The following is a 6064-nucleotide window of genomic DNA, read 5'->3' as shown; positions in this document are numbered from 1 at the left end:
ACTCTTGCAATTAGGAAGGAGCAAAGCCTGAGTGTTGGCCTGCTTCCTCTGCCCACCTAGCCAGAAAGCCACCCCCGCCAGCTCATCCCCACCCCCTAAGGCTGGCCGTTGCTCTCTGACCTCCCACTAGGCCTTCCGCTCATACTCGCCAGGACTCCAGTGTTCCGTCCTCCTTGACCCTGGCCACAGAGAGGGCTTGGAAGAAACAGCCCAACAAATATTGCTCTGCTAGTCCCAGAGTGAGACGCGGAAGCTTACAAAAATGCATAAGCAAATGTTTAATTTGGGAGGAGAGAAGGAGCAAGAAAGGAGAGTTTTCAGTAAGGCCTAGGAAGAGACTGTCATCCATCGCTGGAGCCTCCTTGTTTGTCCTGCTTGTTTCTTCACTCCATCCTGACCACATCATTTGCTGTGAAGCATCTGGCTCCAATATGAGGCTGATTTTAATAAATCCAAGACATCTCCCTTAGCCCAGCAGACTGGAAGAAGCCACAGAGAAACCCCACCGTGTTGCCAGCAGGAGCCCTGAAAGGCAGAGATGGATAGGAATGAGGAGGATGGTTAATAGCCTTAGTGAGGACCAGGATGCATCTGGAGGGAGGCATACCCACGTGACCCATGTATTTAGAAATCAGGAGGGACAGGCCAGAGAGAGACAGGCACACTGGGGCCGACAGCGGCCTCTGGCAAGCATCCACCTGCCCTTGGTTTCTATCCTCTTCTGTGGCCCCTCACGAGGCAGCAGCTGGCTCATATGGTCACAGATTTCTCCAGACATGAGAGAAGAATAGGATCATGGGACATTTGTAGTTGTTCCCCTACACACACACACACACACACACACACACACACACACACACCCTTCCTTCCAGACGGGGTAGGCAAAAAGGTTATGGGGTTTTCCAGCCAGATTCCATCTTCCAGTTGGCTTAACCAGGAAGGATGCTGCAGTGTTCCGCGTTTAACCTGGAAGGACGCGGGTGCTCATTCTGTTGGGCCAGGACAAAGCAGAGTACCTGTCGTTGCTGGGTACAGCATCAGGAAGGGTGAACAGAAGCATTAGGTTGAAAATGAGAGAAAGTGCATTTAAAAAGCTGTGATTCCTAGAAATTCCCACTCCACCCACTTCCCACAACTATTCTATTACTCCAAAATGAGAAATTAATTCCTCCAGGATTGGGATTGTGAAGGATGTGCCAAAACCCAAGAAAAAGGCCTTATGTTCACAGGGCGTGAAGTTGGCTCAATGGAGCTCATGCAGAAGCAGCTAACGGAGCCTGCGCTTGACTTCTTTGCATATCAGTAAAGTCTCAAAATACTGTTGGTCAAGGATGTCCTGAACAGGTTTGGGGCCTGTTAGTAATAGGACGATTGGGCAGGAATATTAATTGTGACAGTAAGTTTTGCCTTGTTTGCCCTCATGTGTGTAGAAGATGTTCAAAGAATGGGCAGGTCACATTCCCTTCCCCGTCTGGGACGAGTAGAGACCAGATGCTTTCATCCTGAACTCTGGGGCTCAGCAGGGAAGAGATAAGCCACTGTCGGAAGAAGCCACTCAAATCAACACTCACCCTTTTACTACTTTTTAACAACAAGAAAAATAGAGCTTCCTAAACTAACCCAGTGGTTTTCAACGCCGGACACACATTAAAATCACCCACTGGTTCTCGGGGCGGGTGGGTGGCTCAGTCAGTTAAGTGTCCGACTCTTAATTTCACCTCAGCTCATGATCTCAAGGTTGTGAGATGGAGCCCTGCATCAGGCTCCACCCTGGGCATGGAGCCTGCTTAAGATTCTCTCTCCTCTGTCCCTCCCCCACTTTCTCTCTCTCTCTCTCTTAAAAAAAAAAAAAATAATCACCCACTTGTTCTCAAACTTTCCTATGCATCAGAATCTCCTGGAGGACCTGCTAAAACACAGATTTCTGGTCCCAACCTCAGAGTTTCTGACTCAGTGGGTCAGGGTGTGTCGACCGAAAAAAAAAAAAAAAAGCCAACCTTAAAATAGGTTAGTAATGCCTTATTTGTGGTCTTACTGAGGTTCTATGTGCTTGCAAGCAATTCTCCAGGTGTCATTGTGCATCACAAGGTATAATTTGTTCAAGTGTAAAAATTAAGTTTTACTGATTTCCATATAGTCACATAGATTTTCCATATATATCTTAATACGTTATGTTTCTATCATACCTGATTGTTAAAACATGTTGCCTGCATGCCTCTGCTAAACTGGTTTTCTGGATCTTCTTGGCCTGGCTTCTCCTTGAGGTCACCTGAGATGGTCACAGAAGGCTGACATCAGTCGCCTGTCTTAATACACTGCAGTTTTAGTGCATAGGTAGGGCCTGAGAAGGGCTGCTAGTCCCTGGGCCACACTTTGAGAACAACTGCCCTCCCCCTTTCCTCGGAGACTGACGCAACTGGTCTGGAGCGGGGTCTGGACACGCGTTATTTAAAAGCGCCCGGAGTGGGGCACCTGGCCGGCTCAGTCGGCAGAGCATGCAACTCTTGATCTCGGGGTCGAGAGTTCGAGCTCCACATTGGGTATAGAATTTACTTAAAAATAAATAAATAAATAATAATAAAAGTGCCCAGAGGATCCCAAGAGAACCTCCTTCACCTCCAGGGCCAATTAAGGTGAGATGTACTACAAGAGCACATTATAAAAATAAGTACAAACATCCAGTTATCAGTTGAGGACTAATGACAATCCAGCGGTTCTCAATCATGGCCTTATCTCACTCCTGTTCCTTTTTTACATTAAAGAGAAATCTTGCCATCTTTCTCTGACTTGGCCCTTCTGCAGCTTCCCAGAGGCTATTTCTGCCTTGTCTCTGATTTGCTCCAGATTCTGGCTGAGGGCTGGCATCAGCGCTTGGTCAAAATCTTCGCTCTCAGTTTGCAGGTTCCTTGGTGTCTTCATGCTCTCCCCCTTTGCTTCGTTCCAAGAGAAACGTTCCTCTCTTTGCATCTGGTGCAGAGATCCCCTTCCGATAAGGAAAGCTGACTTGCCTTGATCGGTGGAAGAGCCTAGGTTTCGTGAGCCCACATCCTCGGCCTGGGAGGCCCAGCTCTGGGAAGGCAGCAGCTGAGCATGCAGCTGACAGTCTGATCCTTGGTCTGCAAGGGCATAAATCCCTATCTGAGGCCAGGCAGGAGGGGAGCTGTGGGCCTCCAGCCCCCGCTGTGGGAAGATTTACAAAACAAAGAGCAGATGCTTTGAACAATGACTTCACTGAAGAATGGAGCCCGGTAATCCTCACATCAGGAAGGGAAGGGTCAGTGGATGCTGGCCTATTCCTGCTCTAGGAGCCTCAAAGAGACACAGCCAAGCCAGCAGATTGACCCAGACAGCCCCGAGGAACAGAGGGAGGAGAATGAACACACTCCGCTTCCCCTGGGCTAAGCTCTTACAAGGAGTATCTTATTTAATCTTACAACTATCCCCACGGAAGATGCTGTCATTGTGCCTATTTCGAAGATGAGGAAACAGAGGCTCAGAGATGTCAAGCATCTGCCTAAAGCCACACAGCTAGTGCACTGGCTAACATTTATTGAGTCATTACTGTATGCCGGGCACTGCTTTACACAGTTGTCTTACACATATTGACCTATTCAATCCCCTCGGCAATCCTAGAGGTGGGCGGCACAGGCTAGTTTGTGCTGTGGCAGTCCCCAGAGTCTCAGGGACTGACACGACACAGGTTTACTTCCCACTTACACAAAGCCTGCTATGAGTCCATGTGACTCACCAGGACAACTTTCCTTCACTCGGTGACCAAGCAGGCCAGGCAGTGTTGATCTTGTGGCTTGGTCAACTGAATAGGAGTCCACCTTGGTGCTGAGGCAGAGGAAAAGAGGGTTGGAGGGTCACGTGCTGGCCTTGCTGTGCTTTGCCCCAGAAGTGACTCATGTCACTTCAGCCCACAAGCCATTGGCAAGTGCTAGGCACGTGGCACCTACCAGATTGCAGGGGGCTTGGAAATGCAGGGGAACACATACAATGTGTGGCGACCATCTCTATCGCTGCCACAGGGAGGTATTATCATTATCATTATTATTATTATTATTATTCCCATTTTACTGACAAGAAAAGTAAGACGAAGAGATGAGGTCACTTGCTGTATTAGTTTGCTGGGTCTGCCACAACAAAGCCTCACTGACTGGAAGCCTCAAATAACTGAAGCTTATTGTCCCACGGTTTTGGAGACCAGAAGCCTGAGGTCAAGGTGTCGGCAGGGCTGGTTCCTTCTGCAGGCTGTGAGGGAGAATCTGTCCCCTGCCTCTCTCCTCGTTTCTGGTGGTTTGCTGGCATCCTTGGTGTTCTTTGGCTTATAGAATTATCACCCCAGTCTCTGCCTTCATCTTCACACGGCCTTCTTCCTGTATGTGTCTGCCTCCAAATGTCTCCTGTTTATAAAGACACCAGTCCATATTGCATTACAGGCCCACCTTACTCCAGTATTCATTCATTTCATCTGCAACAACCCAACTTCCAGATAAGATCTCATTCTGATAATCTGGAAGTTAGGAATTCAACATGTGAATTTTCGGGGACACAATTCAACCCATACTCCTTGCTCAAGGTCACATGTGGCCAATAAGTAAAATCGCTTGAATCTCCGTCTGCCTCATTTAACTCTCCATCCAAGGTAATAATGACTTCCTTTGAGGTGGAAGGCTGTAAAACATTTGGAGCCACGTTGGTGATGAGAATGAATCATGTTATTCTTGTCAGTCCCCAGAGGCAGGGATCAGACCTCATAAAACCACTCTTACACTTGTCCTGACTCTATAAACACGAAATCCATTTAAACTCTTCAACAGGGATGTTGAAAACCTCCAAGAAATTAAAATTCCTCTCCCTTCTTACTCCCTCCACACAAATGAGGTGTGGTGTTCTCCTTAGAACAAACAGCTGTGGGGCTCTTTTACCGCCCCACCCACAGGCCTGGTCTAGAAGGTGTCCTCTGCCTTTCCCATCTTTACCAACCGGGATGGTGATGTGGCCCCGACAGAACGCTTGGGCATCGCAGCCTACCTAATTCACATACCTTCTTGCGCTCTCTCCTGGGTTCCGACGCATTATTCCTCCCAGCCCCACAGCACACAGAACCTATCTTTACTTTTTTAAGTCTCCACCTTTGCCCATAGCCGTCGCCAGGGGGGTCTCCTGTTGGATTGATGAAGGATTCGCCTTAGCCCAGATGGGAAGGAAACAATCCAAAGGTTCTAGAGTTTGGGTGTCCATAGTCACATGTGTCATTTAATAACTGGGCCCTTAGAGCCCCCTCCCCCCTTGCCTCTCTGAATCTCAGTTTTACCATATATAAAATGCAGGCAGTGAGGGTGGCGTGAGGGCTTCTGGTCAAGTTAGTTTTACATTCATGTTTTGAGGCCCCATGGTTCCAGAAATATAGTAATAATAAGCAAAATAGATTTGTAAGATTAAAAAGCTCCCCTTCCCCCCAAAAGACAAAGTCACGGTCAAAAACATGATAAACCTTTTTGTGGCGCATAAATGAAAACCTCAAGCTGTGAGAGAGGCAGAAGCCAGCAAAGCTGGTGAGAAGCTGCCTTTTGGGGACAGCATGCCGCAGGACACAGGTATGGGTTCCCCACCAAGACTCACAGCTGGTCCCCCTCTGCTCAGGAACCCGCATCTGATCTCCCCAATATGAATGCAGAGCAGGCCCCCCAAGATGCCCAGGTCCATTCCAGACTGTGGGCTCTGAGAACAAAGTGAGACAGGTACGGGGAACAGGAGAGAGAAAGACAGAAAACAAAAACAGGAACCAACTTCCCACTTGCCATTGGACCTCGAAACTAACATTCCAAATCACACGGAGAAATTTAATGCTAAGAAAACGGACAGACTCAACAATAAGAAGTAAACTCATTGCAGATGAATTTGAAAAAGTCCTTTAGAAGAAGTAGCTTTAAGCTCCTTAGAGATCAATGCAGGAATCAACTCTTAAAAAAGAATGAGCCATGGGGCGCCTGGGTGGCTCAGTTGGTTAAGCAACTGCCTTCGGCTCAGGTCATGATCCTGGAGTCCCGGGATCGAG

The 6064-nt window shown here is 48.2% G+C and overlaps 1 long non-coding RNA gene across 1 annotated transcript in view; it reads right to left on the bottom strand.

Moving 5' to 3' along the window:
* Window positions 1-513: 513 nt before the first annotated feature.
* The window catches only part of LOC145722035 (uncharacterized), a 23266-nt gene continuing 17715 nt past the window's right edge, over window positions 514-6064 (bottom strand). Inside the window, exon 3 of the long non-coding RNA XR_014146072.1 lies at window positions 514-525. This is a non-coding gene — a long non-coding RNA (uncharacterized LOC145722035). The remainder of the gene's footprint in view (window positions 526-6064) is intronic.

The sequence above is a fragment of the Leptonychotes weddellii genome, chromosome 6 (genome assembly GCF_054177405.1).
Source record: "Leptonychotes weddellii isolate Sample4059 chromosome 6, ASM5417740v2, whole genome shotgun sequence".
NCBI lineage: Eukaryota > Metazoa > Chordata > Mammalia > Carnivora > Phocidae > Leptonychotes > Leptonychotes weddellii.
The sequence above is the reverse complement of the archived record's forward strand: the minus strand, read 5'-3'. Positions and strand labels throughout refer to the sequence as shown.